Here is an 18,501-nt window from a genome sequence, read left to right as displayed (position 1 = left end):
GAGACTTAATTTCTCTCTCTCTCACACGCACACCACAGCTGTCTGCTGGTCTCGTTTGAGGTCGGACCGTGGAGAAGGAATGAAATTTGCAGCAGCGGCGGGTGGCAAGAGAGGCGTGTGGCGCCGGTCGAGCTAACGGAGAGCGACGAGTGAACTTGCGTGTAAATAAATGGTGCGTCTCCCTGCGAGTGACTCTGTGGCCCAAGCGCTTCGTCGGGCTGGGCTGCGCTGCGCTGCGCTACGCTACCACCCTTCTCTCTCCGAATCGTCCCCTGTAGCTAAACGGCTGGGAAACGATAAAAGGGCCCGATCGGGCCTCTGAACTCGTTCCCGATAAGAGGGGTACGCGAGTGGAGCGGCGCTGACACGGTCGCGTAGGCCGAGGCCCCGGCGCCACGTCGAACCGTCTCGAAGCATCTCTCGCCCTCCGCTCCGCACCTCCGACGCTACCTTTCCCGCCAGGCTTGGGTCCAGCTCTTCACTCCGGTAATTGCTGCTTCTGGGATTTTCCAGTCCAATTTCACGAACTCTGAAGGCACTGACTGAGCAGAAGTGAACTTTAAATTTATTACAATTATTCACTCAGGTGACACTTCTCTCCAAGGCTGCTTTCAATGGGAGGTTTGTGCGATAAACCGCACGCACTGATTTACCCATTTATGCAGCAGGGTAATTTTTACTCTGAGTTCAGGCTAAGTATCCGGACCAAGGGCACCGGAGCGAGAGGCATTCGAACCTGGGGTCCTTCCAATCCCGAGGCAGCAGCTCTAACCGCTACGCCACCTTCTGGCCAAGCCTACTACCATTTTGAAGGTGGAGGGAAGAACCATGGTTTGAATTTGCAATATGGTCAGTTTAAGTGAGAACTCAAGGAAGCAGCAAAAATGCTGTATAACTCATCAGGGACACCAGGGGGCGCAGTGGTTAAAGCTGCGACTCAAAGGTCCTCAGTTGAACTCCCACCTCCAGTTGTAGTACCCAGCTGGATAAATGGGTAAAGCAGTGCAAGTAGCTTTGGCGAAAACCACCAGCTACACAAAGAAATGTAAAATAAATTTCACTCTCTCTCTCATTGGGGGTGCGGTGGCGCAGTGGGTTGGACCACAGTCCTGCTCTCTGGTGGGTCTGGGGTTCGAGTCCCGCTTGGGGTGCCTTGCGACGGACTGGCGTCCCGTCCTGGGTGTGTCCCCTCCCCCTCCAGCCTTACGCCCTGTGTTGCCGGGTAGGCTCCGGTTCCCCGTGACCCCGTATGGGACGAGCGGTTCAGAAAGTGTGTGTGTGTGTGTGTGTGTCTCTCTCATCATCTGTAAGCACAAATATGACCGTTGTTTCAATTAACCATTAAGGAACTCCGTAAACAAGAGCTCCGCTCCGCTCTGGTCCGGTCCGGGTTTTCCATGTCACCCTGGACACCCTGTCATTAGGCACCTGTTAAGCGTTCACCTCTTCGTCACTCCCAGTCCAGGATGGGAATGGATTGGAAAGTCTCCTCAGGACCAGTTCGGTACCATCATTTGAAAGGTTTAACGGAAGCTCTAAGAGATAAATTCTTTAAAAGTAATTAGATACTTGTTTAAAGTGTTTCCCCCCCACCCGTGGGGAGAGAACTATTAAAATACCAAAATGTGACGGAGTTGAAGAGCTCGACGTCGCCGAGACACGTCCTCCGACTCCTCGTCAGGTACGCTCGTCTGTCACAACGCTCCCGGTTCAGCTAAAGTTTTCCAAGAAATCAATCTTTCAATTTTTTTTCTTTTTCACTAAATTTTCTTTTCTGCAGCTCAGGCACAGCTTGATATCACTTAATAACTGTCATCTTTGGCGTTTTGCTGTTCAGAGACGAATTAAGGAGGGAAATTTTTTATTTTATTTATTTTATTTATTTATTTATTCATTCATTCATTCATTCATTCATTCCCCTCCCTCCGCCTTTGAATTTGTGGCGGGAAATAATTAGAAGGTGGCGTTGAAACGACTGCGCTTTTTGGGGCAAAAATATAAAATAAGCTTTCAGCCCGATTCGGCGACGCAAGTTGAGGAAACCTCACATTTTTGTTTACATGTGTATATATATTTTTGACCGCGCTTTCTGATAGGAAAATGGCGCGCGTGGTGAAAAGGCTCCACAGTGTGTCCGGGTGCGGCGCCATTTTCAATAAGAGGACGTCAAACGCTTAATATCAGTATGTGCTGGAGCCTTATTCCTGCTGTGCCTTAACTGTCCTCTGCGATGCTTTTTAATGTCGGATTGAACACCCTCCTCTGTTTAACACAAGGACATGGAGTAAACGGGACCGTTTTGGTCTGGAAGACTTTGGGCCTCGCTTACATTTAGGTCTGCTCGGGTGTCTCGGGTTCAGGGAGTGACCATGCAGTGGTTGGATTTACATTCGTGACCGAACCCAAAACAGTCCGGTATTTACCGGAGGCTGACAAATGTTGGCGCAAAACAGATCTTACTTGCTACCTCAAAAACACCTTCCAGGTGTGGCGGTCAGGGTGGGTGGGTAGTGGGTGTGGGCAGGCTTGTACCTGCCCCTCAGTGACATGTCATAATTGACATAGTAGGTGTAATTAACTCTTAGCTGTTCATATGCATTTCCCTGTTGCGCTGTTGGGAATTGATGGTACCAGGCTGGCTTGAGGTTCATGCCGTTGAAGTGCCACCAGCGCGGACCATATAGAGTCAACACTTTCTCCTCCAGGTGACACATCCTTTTACCGCCTGGCTTGGTCTTTATTCACGGGTAATTGTTACTGTTTCAGTTCAGGGTAAGTACCTTGGTCAAGGGTGTACAGCAGGGGTGGGATTCGAACCAGTGTCTACTGACTGCACGGTTCTGGCTGTAATGACTACGCCACCTGCTTCCTCGACATATGGATGTAAGGACTGATGTTTTTTCCCCAATGAAACTACAGGAACATCAGTGTACAAGCCTTCCTTCTGTCCCCGAGATGTTGGCTGTCCTCTTCCGCAGGGCAGAGTTGAATCCCTCCGACTCTTTGAGGGGTCCTGCATCCCCACAACCCCTCAGACTCTGATAACTCGGCTCTTCCATTTTCCCGTTTCCCTGACAACTATGCATTTGTTAGTCAAAGACACCGAATGCCAGCATCTTAAACTGTTTCCACTTTTTACAATTCATTATTTCCATGTTACTTACACCCCCCCCCCCCGTTCTCAAGGTGAAGCGGCAGCATAAGCACAAGGTTACCGTAGGAAATCTCAAGTTCTTGCTTTGATTTCCGGCATCCTCTCTGCGACTGTCCGTCCACAATCTCAGTTCTCTCTGTTTCCTGCCTCATCCTGTCAATCGTTGAGTGTGGGGCAGGATCTTTAACTACGATGTTGCCTATTTAAATATTTCACCCTCATCTCTGTGGGTTGATGTGACCTGACCCCATGTGACCTTTGCACTGTCATAGTTTGTGACCGTAACCTTGATAGAGCATACATCACGTTTTGCAGGAGAGCGCATTTTTCGGCCGGCACGCTTTCGTATCACGTCTCTCCGAACATCAGTCCTGTCAGGCTGCGACGTGAGGCCTCCGAGCTCATTGATGTGTTGGGATTGCGGGCGACGGCGCCCGCGACACGCGGCCTAGAACAAATGAACATAAACATGAGAGCCAAGGTCTTTGTGGTGCCGCTGTGCGCCAGGAGGCCGCTGAGCCCCACGATTCGTTATCGACCGAGAGTCTGTCTCTCCAACGCCAGGACGTGGGAGTTTGACAGCGACAGACGCAAACAAAAGTCCAACTCTGAGCGCCTCCCGCAGCGTGAAGTGTGACTAGAGAACTTTATGCATTCTGTAAGCATTTTTTCAGAAAGTGGGAAATTTGGCAAAGTATCTGAGGAATGACTCGGATCAAGCGAGCACTTATTTTTTATTCTTTTACATATTACCATTATACATATAATATTTCTATTATATTCTTGAAGGCATATGACATGTCCTAAATGGATAAACGTCCATGAGGAGGGCGCTTGGTAAATTAATAACGATAATAAGCTGCCAGTGTTTCTGTTATAATTGCACATCGGAATCGGGTCAGTTATCTTTGTGTACATTATGCATATTGTAATTAGGAATTTTGATTGTTAACCAATTACAGGACATCGCAGTCGTAATTATGCTATGATAATATCGCGGGATGCTAAATGCTGGCAACCCCCTTGGTGCTAAATGTTAATTCATTCCGGAGCGAACGGCTCGTTTCCCCGCGTCGCCAACGGCTTTGCTGTTTAACTCCTCCGCTTCAACCTTTCGTTCGTGCAACGGCCTTTGTTGAAGGTCACCGCAAAGTGGGAAATGCTAAGGACTCCTTCGAATAACCAAGTTCCTCTTGTGCGAGGGAGGACCCCTACAGGAGGGGGCGCTGCACCGGAAAGGACTAGTTGGTGTGAGAGTGCGTGCCATTGATGGGGGGGGGGAGTTGTGCGACGCCCCCAGGATGTCCAGTTCCCAGTTTCTCTGTAGGGCGCTAGGGTCCCGTAGGGTATACTTGTAGGCTCTATCTGCTCACTCTGCGATTCTCTGGTCCAAAATATTGTAGCTGGATTCGTTCTGAATCGACACATGCAAGACCATTAGGGTACTAGATGTTCTCAGTCCAGTGCATGCTGGGATCAGGTGAAAGAAAATTCCTTGAGCCCAGCAAGAGCACTGGGATCCCCTCACCTCCTGCTGCTTGCTGGTCCCACTCATAAGGGGTCCAAAACTGAAAGTCGGCTTCAGTTTTGGGTGTGGTAGAATGAGTTCCCACTGTCCCTCAGAGCTGCTGAATCCCTCCCATATTCTGTATATTTGGTCTTTGAATGTAACTTCTACAGGCAGCTACTTGAGGGATGTGAACCATCAACATGGTGGTATCAGACAGACTGGCTGTATCCATAATTCTGTGTCTAAAGCTCTTCACATTTGTTTATGGGCAGCGGTAGGCTGCTTTGGAGAGAAGAGTCAGCCAAATAAATAAAAAGTAAACATTAAGGAAAGTGTTGTGATCTAAGCGAAAGTGCACATGTGCGTTGCGGCAGCCGGAGAGTCACGCAGCGGATTTGGAGAAAATTCCAGAAGTAACTAAGAACAATGCCCTCCATTTTTCCTCCTCGCCGCGCTAGCGACACGCCACAGAGAGGCACTCTCAGAATCTGTCTAAAGGTACGCAGCGGGGATCCACTGCGTTTGCGGGGGTAAAGGGGGGGCTATATAAATATCCATAGCAATCGATTATGCGGCCTGAACATTAAAATTCTACGAGTCTTTCAACTTTGGTGTCAGCTCTTGATGTTCTTTGCTCTGCAGAAATGTTCTACGAGCTTTTTCTTCTTCTTCAAAATTAAAGTCCATAGACGACGTCCCAGTGCCGCGACTGAGCCGAGTGGCTCCGAGGGTCTCCTCCGCGCCATGTCTCCCCACACTGACACTGTCACCTGAATAATTAACGACGAGTCTTCCAAGGCTTGTGTTTTCCCTAATCATCTGTATGAAGTGTGAATAAAACAGGAGTCGCTCTGGAGATGGTCTTGAAAGCGGCGCCGACGCCTGTCGGGAGACAGCAGCGACTGAACGCAGCAATAACAGACGAGTGACTTTTGTAATTAACTCTCGTCCGCTGCTTGAACGATGTGGTATCCTATTGTTATAAAACAAAAAATTCATACTTAGTGTCTTTGAGTGAGGTTGCTTAAAAGTGGACAGCTCACCTCACCCCACCCACCACCCATTTCCTTCCTGTAGCCGGTAGCATGTTGGAGCAGCAAAGCACAAGAAGCTTCAAATGGTTCTATAAAATGTGTGTGCACGCGCACGTTGAATGAGTTTGATCACACTGTTGGAGAATAGTTTTGTTTTGCATGCCACTCTTTGCGCTAGTCATCACTATTATGTTTTGCACTACAAAAAAACCTGTAGACTAATGCAAGGAAGTTTAAAAAAAATAACCAATAACTTCTGAAATGTATAATCAAGCAGTCGAATTTCATACCAGAAATCCCATCAATTTATTTAAATGGTGGATGTCTACCACTGTTGTCTTGAACCTTTGCCCTGCAGTCAGAAGGTCCTGGGGTTTGAATACCACCTCCTGCTGTAGTACCGCTGATGAAGCTACTTACCCTGAACTGATAGAGAGAAAAATTCCCCTGTTGTGTAAATGGGTAAATCGTTGCAAGTAGTTTAGTGTAAAACCTCACATTCCATACCACTGGGGTCAAAGGGGTCAAATAATGGAGCATGAAGAAAGTTAAAATATAAAAAATAAAATTGTAGGTGTGCTCCACCCTCCTGCTATGAACAAAGACAGTTTGAGCTGAACCTGTATCTGCACCGCTGGGTGGTGAACCATGGTGCAAATGTCTTGTTGAGCTTCTCGGTTGGTCCTGGTGGAGGCGTCGCAGTCCGCGAGCAGCAGCAGGTTCGAATACCCCTCGTGAATGGAATCGCAGGCTGCCGTACAGCCGCGAGAAAAGATCAAGCGTGTCAGGATGACAAGGATGTGGGAGGGAAGCTGGCGTGTTTTGAGGGCGGTCTGAGACCAGCCCAGCGTTTTGAGAAGCGCCGCTTCGCTCTTTGAAACCTTCAGAGATGCGGCGTGTTGGAGAGCTGCTGGGCCCCGGGGGGCCTCGATCCTCACACACCCACTGCAGACTGGAGCCTATTTATCCAAATGTAGTGTGTGTGTATTCCATTTTTGATGTAACAAAACTCTCAGATGTGCTGCTCCAAATGTGCGGTCTTCACTTCCCCACTAATACTATGGTGGTAATAATAATTATGAGGATGATGATGATAGTTGCATTTTCCACACATGAAATTGCTGGCATCTCATATTGCTGCAACATAAACTAAACGTGAGTCTGTGAACAAGCAAAGGCTGTTGTGAGGTAGAAAATGATTTTATCGTTTTAATCATATAATTCAGGTATAACGTTAAGGTTTTCTGTGCATAATTCCTCCAATTATATTATTATATTAAACTTTTGGGGCCCAGTTTCATGGTAAGCCCATGGAGAGCTTTTAGAGAGTACCATCAGTGCTACTGCTAGCCTTGTTACTCCAGATAATTTTCAACACTTAAATATGGTTTTCTTGTTATACTTAATATGATAACAATCAGCCTTCAACTGTTGGACCTCTGACATATCTCTGTTAATCATAAGCCTTTATGATAAATGTAGTTTTGCTGAATATCTGTGTATAAATGTTTATGCTGTGTTTACTGGTGCTCCTGAAATGCTGAAAAGAACATATGAATATTCCAGATGTGCTGGATTAATAAGGTCACTTTTTTTTTTTTTTTTTTTTTTGTTGCTTTGAATGTGTGGCGACAAAAAGCTGAAAGTGTGGGGAGGAGAAGCTCCACATTCCAGGCTTTTGTCAGTTGATGGTGCGAAGTAGGGGGTGGCAGAAATGATGAGACAGACTGGGCATGAAACCTCTCCAGCATGCACGCACACACACACCTAAAGACATTAACATGCGCTGGAAAACTGCGTAGACGAGCGAGCCACTCAGGCGCCCGGGATCTGGACACATTTTGCTCCCGCGAGCATCCTCTCGCTATTTTTGGATCCCGACCCCAGCGCTGAATATTTAAAAAATAATTAATAGTAAAAGTGCCCGGTGCTCAGGGCTTGGATGGATGCTGGACACACACTGCACGCACTCATGCCGCAGGCCAACACGCTAATATCATGTCAGGCCAGAGGTTCTCCTCCAATCTGTGATGTTGTCGTGGTCATAAAATTATGTAATATTCATAAAGTGCTTTGATACAGTTGTCAGTGCTGATGTGTCTTGTTGCTTCTACAAAAGTCTCTGCCAGAGGGGGTGGTGTATTATGGATGATCCTAAACTGAACCTCCCTTTATTGTCTCCTTTTTTGCATCAGTACATACATAAATTTTGCATATATTACAGAAATTATAAGTAACGTTACTGCGGAGCCTTCAGTTTTCCTTGACACCACTGAAGTCATGAATGAGTTCTGCTCTTCCATCTTCTCATGTATTACTTAGAATTATTTCTGTGTGAGTTTTATAATTATTTGGGGGGACAGAGAAACAAAGCTCTCGTTCCGATTAATACGGTTCTTGTAACAAATGTAGAATATATATGTTTCATTAGCTGTTAAAATGCGGCACTAGTTTTATTGCTTTGTTTCAGTGAAGGACGTGTGGAGCTACATAGCATTTATTGAGGCAGTGGCTGGGAAACAGTTGGAAGAGATGAACAGGTCCTCATGGCACCTTGAGGAGTCTAATAATGTAGAAAAGTACCATAATATAAAGTCCTCTGTCTGAAATGTGTGTCCAGTATGCTGGAACTGGCCTTTCCGACAAAGAAAGTATGTGGGAATAATAAATAAAACATACATACACAGCAGCACTGAGGGGTACAATATTTATTGCAGGCTGTGTGTATCAAATATTCTAGGGGGGTGATTTGTCCCCCCCCCTCCATGAGCAGAAGGCATCTGCTGTGACTTCCTGTGATTACTGGTGTTCTCATAGTTATTCCAGTGTAAATGCAGTCCCTCAGGATGTGGAGACAAGCTGCATGTTCAAGTGCACCAGCGTTCGGGGTTGTGTGTGTGTGTGTGTGGTCTGATGGAGATGTTTACAAGCATGAAAACGTAATTTCCTTTTGTAATTGCTGCTTACGAGTGCGCTCTTATTAGGTGCCAAGTGTCAGAAGCTGTAATCTGCAAGTGTAAGCAGGCGCTCGCATCGTGGGGGGTGGAAGTTCAAGCTGAAGGCTGTAAGGCAACACGGCGCATTCGGCTTCTTTTCGTACAAATAACTGAATCTGTCGCTGGAAAAATACGGATGCTGCTTTTTAAAAATAAGATGGGAGGTATTGGCCATCGATGTGTAAAATTCACATACCGCACCGTAATTTTATTATCGCTGGGGATGATTTGTATTCCCTCCAGATACTTTTATGTACATCATTTGACAATACAATGTTATTTTCCAAGAACACTTCAAATATTAATCCTTTTTCCTAAGAATGCCTGCAATAAGATATGTGCAAATCACAGGTTTCCCCTTACTGTTCATAGTGTCAGTACTGGTGTAATAAAGGATAGTAACTCTGGAATTACCTTGTTCATATAATGACTTGCACTTTGTAGGGTGCGCTTGTCTCAGATAGTTCCTCTCACTCGGCAATGTAATAAATCACGGAAGTGTGGACTGCTAAGGGTGACTGTGTGTGCCAGCTGTAAATTATGCTCCGGACAATACAAACAGCACTCACCTCTGATCAGGGCAAGAGAAGAGGCCCTAACCTTAACTCTTTCCATCTCGTTACCTGTACAGCACTCTTGGACACCTTCACCTTCTCCCACAACACCAGCCAGAGGTCATTTGTAGTACCAGCTCCCCAGGGCTCAAACTGTGATCAGAGTTTCCTTTTGTGCCAACAGTGCTGGAATTTGTGTTGTTGCAAAGCAAGCGGACAGAAAGAATGTAAAAGAAAATGAGATGGGAACTTCCATCCTGTGAGTCTGAGAAATGCAGCTGTGAATGACTATACCCCCCTGAGAACAAGGTTATTTCTATATTATTTCATGATGTGTTGCGTCTGTTAATTACTCTGCCCCTAAAAACCATCTCTCCGCGATGCACATTATTGGACTTATTGGGAACTGTACAGAAGTAGATGTCAGAGTAGATGCTATGTGTGCAAGTGACCTGGCCTCATGTGGAAGGTTTAATTAAACCCATTTGTTTGAGTGTTTTAATTGGGCTGTTGAGATGCACGTTTTCACAAGGACAAAAACGGAGCTGAAGAAGGTTCACCTTATGTTGCTGTCGAAAATGCCAGAGGGAGCTGAACCCCCTGTGGGTTGCCTCCTTTGTAGGTTTTTCAAAGCTTTGTTGACTAAAGACTGCTTCCATCGCAGTTTTTACTGGGATCAGCTGGGGTTGAAGCTTTTGTGGAATGTGTGGTGACCCACATCACATTGACCACCACTAACTATGATGACCCCCACCACCATCAGCCATCACATAACATCACAGTATGACATCAAATCACATAGTGCCCTGTGCCTTATGCTCCCACCACCACCTGATCTCCTTCACAGAGAGATTCTGGTCAAATCTACACGCCAAATGATTTTGTTTTAAAAATCCATAGTCTCATATGAGTACAGACAAGGAAACTGTTACCAGATATGTGCTAAAGAGGGATGTCCAGTGTTTTTTGGCCAGGGTCCCATAATGATTGTATTCAACTGGTCAGAGGGCCGCACATGTAAGAATGATAGCTGTCATACTGAATCTTAAATGTCTGAATTTAAAAATTTTATTGTGTTTAGGTGCAGTGTGTGTTTGAATGTGTGTGCTGATGTTATGTGATTTTATCGTTATGTGATAAAATTTGTGGTATTTCTGGTAGGCATAGTATATATTAATAACTTTACAAATGTTCTGGGCAGAATTGTTTGAAGCAGTGTGCCATACGCTGGAGAACTTGTGTCCTAAAGTGAGGACTGGCTGGCCAGAAGAGAATCAATGGGAATTTAATTAGGGGAAATTTAACAGGAAATGAAAAAGGGATTGAATGTTGCATATGATTTTTCTTAATGTAATTAGGGTTGAGCCTCCCCAGGGGGTCTGATTTAGTCAACTGTGAAATGGATACCTGCAATCTCAGTGACTCAAGATTTATTTTTTCAGCAATTTCCCACCCTTCCCTTGACTATCTAAGAACAGCTAATGTTCAAATAAAGCTAATTATGGAATGGAGGTGTCACTTGAACAAAGCTGTTCAATAAAAGCTTTGAGTGGCGCTCTTTGAAAGAGCAACATTGGTCGCAGGTCTGGATTTGTGAGGAGGAGGCTGGTTAACTTTCACTTCGCTCTAAACCAAATTTGGATAAATCTATATATACCACCGATGTGCAAATGCCTTAACGGGATTCTGGGAGTAAAGCGTGCCGGAAGGAAGGCTGACATTTCTGTTTCTCTCTAGCTGTTGCCCCCTGCCCTTTTTGTGCCTTTCTGCATTTGCCGTATTGCCCTGGACAGATCCTCTTATCGGCCCACCTTCCCTCCAAAGGTCTCCGCTCTGTCTTCCGTTAGCTCCATGTGTCTGCAGGCCTCCGATAAAGAGAACCGGAGCATAATTTACGCCTGGCAGTAAGTCTTTAAACACGCAGGTTTAAAAGCTAATTAAAAAAGCATTTGTTTACACGGCAATTTTATAAATCATTCCTCACACGGTGTGGAGCTCAGCAGGGGTTGGACGTGGACAAGTGCCTCTTTCATCGTGACAGTGCCGACTGATGCCTATCATCTGGGGATTGTGGGATGTTATAAGTGTAAAAAGGTGCTCAGATTACCAGCTGTAAATGGCTGTTGAGACATGTAAAGGGGGGAAAAAAAAAAAAAAAAGCATCACCTTTTTTACTCTTATTTTTTTAGTATTAATCTGAGGCTTTTGTGCAAAGTTATTGAAGAGATGTCAGCTTTGTGGTGATTTACCCATTTATACAGCAAGGTAATTTTTACACTATTAACTCTTGATAAGTGCCTTGATCAAGGGAAGTACAACAGGAGCCAGGATTACAAGTGAGGATTTGAACCAAGGCTCCACTCTTCTAGGAGAACTGCTCTAATCGCTACACCACCTGCTGTTAAAGTGACCGTGGCCTCACTGTAACCTTTTTGTGTGGCTTGTTTCATCTGAAAAGATGAAATTACTGTTAAAGTTGAATTTTTTTTTTTTTTTTTTCCCCCCTCCCCCTTGGCTCATTTTACATATCTGAACATTTGGCAAGGTCTTTATCTCTTCCAAGTGACAAGTACCTGGTTTGATTACTTTTAGCAACATGTTCAGTCTCAATCATATTTTCTTCTCTGCACCAGTGATGCTATTGAGAATAACAACACGATAAAAGCACAATGCATCTGGCGATATTCACCTCTGCAAGCAGAAAAGCTGCATAATTTGCCACTTCCTCTAGCACGGCTTCTTTCACACGTTCCTGCTCACTTCTCCAAACTCTCACTTTCTCTCTCTCCCTGCCACACGTACTAAGAGACCTTTTCTACCATCATGAATATTCAGAACAGAGCTTTGCTTATTGTGACGCATAATTCGGGATTTTGGTGGTTTGCGCACTTATTCCACCCCTGGACCGGTGAAATCTCCCAGGAGTGGATTTCTCAGCAAGCCCTGTGCAGACCCTACTGTCAGTCACGGAGGTCTCGAACCATAGAGCCGGGATCTGGAAACGGTCAACTTGCACAGGAAACACTTTCCTTATGGTGTCTGGTCTTGAGCCACTTCGGGTTCTTTGAGGAGAGACACATTGAAGTCACTAAGACCCCTATATGGCAACAGTCATTGAGCCTAGCGTTAAGTGGAGATGCACACCTGTGTCTGTCTACCTATCGATTGATCAGACAGATTCAAGTCACAGCAAGAGAGACATCCATTTACTTAAAAATGGTAATATATACAGATGCAAGTAAAACGTTTGTGATATTTAACAGGGGCGGCTATGTAGGACATGCTCAAGAGCTCCCAAAAAACTGACCAGATGTTCCAAAATTGATTGAAGTTAATATTATAACTTTCCTATTGACAGTTGGTTAACTGCTGGGGTTAAACATGGTTTTGTCATAAGATTATGCACTGCTTCCTAGTTAATACAAACAAAGTCTTTTGCCCTCTGCTGTGACTATCTGCTGACCAATTGCTCCCTCCCCCTGCCCCACATCTCCCCTCTCGAAAGGTTCTGGCTTTCCATTAGTTCTCTAAGGTGGAATGTCAGGAGTTTGTCATTGACCCTTTCTTCTTGGCAGGTAGCAGACCCCAGAGGTCAGACCCCCGAGGGCTTCGCCTCTCTTCACCCATCTTCCTTTGTACGGAGTCGGGTAGGTCTGCTGTTGCCCCCCCTTCCCTTGTGCCATCCATCCCCTTTATAGTCCTTTTTGTTACAGATACACATCCCTCAACGTGTGTCTTTCACATTCTGCTGCCTCTCTACTGAAGTTGCTGAATCTCCCCACCTCTTCACCAGCACATTGTTTACTTTCAATACCCTCTTAAAAAAAAAGGAACCCCCTACTTTACGATTGATGTTGTTTTCTCTCTTGTGAATATTTCATAGACTCCTTTCCCGTTTTTTAAGATTGATTTCATTTTGCTTCCCATCCATATTCAATATTCTGCTTCTTTCATCGTAATACAGTGTGCTTCCCTGCAGCGAGCGCTTAAATAGTGTTCTATTGCTTTATTGCTGCATGTGTGCGTCACGTTGTCTGAAAAGGGACAGGTTGCTGCTTTCTTGGGTCCCGGAGAGAATAACATTTTGTGATTTTTTTGAGCCGGTGGAATTTAAAAAAAAAAAAAAAAGAGAGAGAGAGAAAATTGCTGGTTTGAAATTCTGAAATGAAAAAAATGAGGGATGGTGCACGCCCATCGCCGGTGTCATCGAATAAAAATTGGCCCAATGGGGTTGCATGACGACTCGGTGATGTGTTTACCCCCCTTCCTTAAACGATCCATTATGAGTGTTTGGCCCAGGACACTTTTTGGAAATTATTTGCAGATTTTCATCTAAGACCAAAGAGGGAAATGAGACAATGTTGCTCTCGAAATGTAACACAAATTAAAGTCGTGAAATTGGCTGTAATGTGCATCCCAAAGGCCCGTTGTGTTACCATTCAGCAACTGGTGCAAAGCCTTTGTTTAGACAAGAGCATTTCTTAAATGTTTTAAAAACAACAGCTTAACATTTCATCAATACCGTTCTGTCAAAACGGTGGCTTGGAACAAATTGTAATGGGATAAAAATGTGTGGCACACATACAGTACATACATAAACTCTTGTGGGAGGAAGTATGTAACATCTCGGGGTTTCATACTGGGAATATAGGCAATCCACAATAGGATGATGAAGCTTTTTATGTGTTTTGGCAAACCAAAAACACTATAGGATGATATATCTAATATTGTGTGTGTGTGTGTGTGTGTGTGTGTGTGTGTGTGTGTATAGAGTAGCTGGTTTGAATGATTTAGTTCCCAACCCTGAACTCTGACTCTCAGCTTCCTAAGTGACCAAGTGGACAACCCTTTGAGATGATGGTTTTGTGTGTGTGAGATGGTGAAATCATCTTGTCATGGTGACGAGTGCTGTAATGCGCTTTTACCTCTCATTTACCACACTTGTGTTCAGATACACAAATGCACTCAGTGGGAACCTGTCCCCAGGCCAGTATCTCATAGCAAGATGCATGACCTGCTAGTTTGCTCTCACTTTTTGCTTAGTAGACTCTTCTGCCTGCAGTGACTGACACAGCCGGCGTGGCTCATTTCCACCATGAACCCAGTTTCTTATTGACAGCTATGAAAAATTCAACACAGCTTCTACCTTGTTGCATATCTGATTCAAAAAAAACAATTTTAACCATTCATTGGTTTCTTTCCCCTTTTAAGTGACTTAAAATGAGCTGCTTATAGTGATTCACCCATTTATAGAGCAGGGTAATTTTTACTGTATCAGTTCAGGGTAAGAACTTTGATTGAGGGTACTGCAGCCAGGTTGCAGTTTTTCTCTCTGGCTCTAACTACTACGCCATCTGCTGCCTACTTGGCCCCAAGGTGCCAGGTGAGCTGCCATCTACAGCGGATTTCACTCCTATCAGGAGATGTGCAGAAACTGATGGAGAGAAAACACTGTCGGGGAGGGGAGGACACCGAGTGGGCTTAGAACCTCCTGGAGAGTCATTCTCCCTTTCTGTGAAAATGTGTTCTAGGTGTGGAGAGACTCCAAAGCGATCCTCACCTTGTGTGCGTCCCTTATTAGTCTCCAATTTTCTGAATTGCGAGTCGAGTGCTAATCTGGGCCCTGTTCTCCTCTTTCCTGGTGAAAGAGTAAAAGACTATTGTTTTTACAGACGCTGTTGTGCTTTAAGTCTCCTGTGCAAAATGGGTTGCGTGGAAGATTATTTGTGCAGAAAATAATGAAGCAACTATTCAGCAGTAATTTACATAGACATTTTCTTACCAAAGTATAAAGAATAAGTGAATGCATTAAAGGAAAAGAATAAAAGCCCAGCGTTACAAATTTTTTTTACCTGTTGTCTGTGGAGTACCTCAATTTATATAAATGTATACATATATACACACACACACATATATATTAGTCAAAGGGGAAAATAAGAAACACTGTTAATAATGAATAAAGCCCCCACCACCATTCCCAAAATTGCTGCTCAGTTTACTGCCACACTAGGAAAAATTTCCAGGGAAATGCAGGCTGTGTACTGCTTTGATCAATCAACGAAGGAAATGTCTAAATTAGTTTTGCGTATCTGTTGAATATTCATTCCGCTCCGTCTCCCTCCATTAATACAAAAGGCTGAGAGACAAACCGCAGGAGAGATGTTCAACTGGGAGGAACAAAGGGGTTTCTTTCTGCATTCTGGTGACTAATTTGTTGTAAAGGTCTCCCTCAACGTTGATCCATTACCCCGGTACAATTCCATCCATTTGCGTGTTGTCAGCACGGCCGTATGCACGGCGCCTGTTACTTCCGGTTACTCCGGCGCCGGCCGCATCCTTGACACCAGCGGAGCGGCTCGCCTGAACAGCCGACGGGCATTTCCTCCAATTAAGCACCATTACCTGTCATGCCTGTTGGCGTATCTGCGGGCCTCCAAGGAGCACAGGCCTCCAAGGAGCACAGGACTCTGGGAAATGTGAGAGATAGGGACGCTCTGAATGCAAGGCCTTGACGTGAGATTATTGTACATTAGGTTCCAGGCAAGTGCTTATCGGAGCTGCTCTTAAAGATGCCGCTGGTCCTCTGATATCCACATAACTTACATCCTCAGTTTGTTTGTTTTGAGCCCTTTGGTGTTCCTGAGTGCCTCGTCTAAGTCATTTAAATGCTAAACACTGAGTGTGGCAGCAGTCGAGAGGTGGGGGATGGTGGCGTGTGTGCTTGTCAGTTTTGTACATTGACAGGTCGCATTGTGACACACGTCAGTGTCACGACTCCAAAGTCAGTCCGAGTGCCGCGGCTCCTCCTAAGGTTTTGGTGCTGCCTGTCTTCCTTCGTAACCTGGTGGTCGTCGGACGTGTCCGGCAATGTGCGAGTTTGCTTGAATGAATGGGAAGAGGCAGCTGCCAGTGGGTACGATGTGGTCCAGCAGGGGGTGTACTGCTTAGAGCTGCTGTCTTTGGACCTGAACTAATATATAGTGTAAATGACCCAGCTGTATAAATCAGTAAATAAATGCAAGTGGCTGAATGTCAGTCGTTTTTAAATAAAATAAATGTGAATGTAAGCAATCTTGTCAAGAGTGAGGGACCAATGGAGATTCCCCATTAGGAGACAGGTTGCTGGGAATCTTAGTCAGGTGGCACTGGAAACTGGTCCTGTAAATTCCAGGTATATCCTTGGAAAGGCCCTGCCATTGTACCCTGGATCAGAACCTAAACTGGATTCAGTGTAACATGCAGCTGTTTCAATGAGAGAAGTGTAAATAAGGGAAGCTATTTGAGATGCTTCAGATGGAAGCATCTGCTCAGCAATTAAATACTAACAGTAATGGATGACCTACAGCTGTGTTTATATATGGTACACATGCGTTTAGGCGACGGGTTTGACGCAGATCTGCTGATTGTGAAGTTCTCTCCCGGCCAAAGTGTGAAAGGACCTCCTGCCAACTGCAGCACGTTGAAGGTACACTCCCACTTAGCGGCACACAGCTGGCCTTTTCCGTTCAGCTTCTCTTTTTTTTTTTTTTTTTTTTTTTTTTTTCCCCTTCTGTGCTGCCAGTGTTCTAGTTTTGTATTTAAGGCTCTTCTGAATTTTTTTTACTGTAGCAACTTTGGTTAAACTGCTTAAAAGCCCTTCGGTACGAAGCTTAATTTGTCTCCCTTGGTCCATATAGTGCTGCTTGAAAGTATGCATTCACACTTCCTCTCTGTGTGTGCTTGGCTCTGCCTACCTTTGATATGAGAGTGAAACAAACAGTCATGCCGGCTCAAACGTTGCCCGGATTAACAAGGTCTGCGCCAGATGTTGGGGAACCAGGACATACTGACGATAGGTGGGCTACTGGAACTAGAACAAGGCATGCATGGACAAGAGACGAGAATAGGGAACTGTTGGAATGCTACTACACAAGTAACCCCAGTGAAAGGGGTTACATGACGAGGATGTGGGACCTATGGATGCTTCGAAACCCAACATCAAGACTAACGCCTAAACAACTAGTAGCTCAGTATTCCAGCATCCGCAAGAAACAACTATCACAACTAGAGATTGATGAGGTACAACTCAAATGTTACGGCAAGGGGGAGCCAGGACGGGTCAGGGAGGAGATATCATCATCATCATCATCATCATCATCATCATCCCCACACTCCAAGATTGGGTACCAAGCCCCATGAACAATGAGCCCTTGTAAGCTGAATGCATGGCTAAGAAGGACACCTAGAGCCCCTGTGGCCAATTACCAAGACCAAGTGGAGTACCTACTGAAAGTCTACTAGAAGATATGAATGCAGCACTACGAACAATCCCTACTGTGACCATCACTGAGACCAACCAGCTGATGTACAACACAGCAACAGTGATCCTTGAGATGCTTGGATACAAGATGAATACCAAGCATAAGAAGCAGTATCCTCCATGGAAAAGAAGGCTAGAGGCTAAGATCAAGGCAGCACGAAGGGAAGTTAGCCAGCTATCGGAGCTGCAGAAAGGCGTGATGAAGACTCTGCCTAAGAAGTACAGCAAGCTGTCTATACCTGAGGCCTTAAACTGCCAAACAAAGACTCTCAGCCTTGGCTAATTGCCTGAAGAGGTACACAAGAGAGATAGAGGGGACTGAACAGGATCCAGTAACCATCACAGTGGCAGACATCCAAGAAAGAGTCTCAAGTATGAAGAACTGGATAGCACCCTGACATGATCCATGCCTTCTGGCTAAAGAAGCTAACTGCACTCCATGAGCCGCCTGGCAGCACAAATGAACCAGCTGCTAATGGATGGGACCTACCCTGAATGGTTAACAGAAGGCCGGACAGTCCTGATCCTGAAGGACCCCCAGAAAGGAGCAGTCCTATCCAACTATCACCCGATAACCTGCCTCTGCACAACATGGAGGCTGCTCTAAGATGAACAAGCATGTGGCTCAATACATGAGGGGGGCCCAGAAAAGAATTGGTAGAAACACCAGAGGAGCAAAACACCAGCTACTGGTACACAGAACAGTCACCCGAGACTGCAAGACCAGACAGACCAACCTGTGCACCCCTTGGATTGACTACAAGAAAGCCTATGACTTGATGCCTCACTCATGGATCCTGGAATGCTTAGAACTATACAAGATCAACAGGACACTAAGAGCCTTCATCAGGAACTCAATGGGCCAACTCCAAGCAAATTGCGCAAGTCACCATCAAGTGCAGCATCTACCAAGGAGATGCATTGTCCCCACTGCTGTTCTGCATAGGCCTGAAC

At 45.3% G+C, this 18,501-nt stretch overlaps 1 protein-coding gene across 2 annotated transcripts in view; it reads left to right on the top strand.

Moving 5' to 3' along the window:
• Positions 1 to 1,612: 1,612 nt before the first annotated feature.
• LOC108921745 (neuroligin-1-like) overlaps positions 1,613 to 18,501 on the top strand; it is a 190,186-nt gene continuing 173,297 nt past the window's right edge. For both annotated transcript variants that reach the window (XM_029249371.1, XM_029249370.1), the window contains exons 1-2: positions 1,613 to 1,681; positions 12,824 to 12,895. The gene's annotated coding sequence lies outside the window, so the exon portion shown is untranslated. The remainder of the gene's footprint in view (positions 1,682 to 12,823; positions 12,896 to 18,501) is intronic.

Source organism: Scleropages formosus, chromosome 25, assembly GCF_900964775.1.
Source record: "Scleropages formosus chromosome 25, fSclFor1.1, whole genome shotgun sequence".
Classification (NCBI taxonomy): domain Eukaryota; kingdom Metazoa; phylum Chordata; class Actinopteri; order Osteoglossiformes; family Osteoglossidae; genus Scleropages; species Scleropages formosus.
Note: the sequence above shows the minus strand (reverse complement) of the source record. Positions and strands in the feature narration are given on the sequence as shown.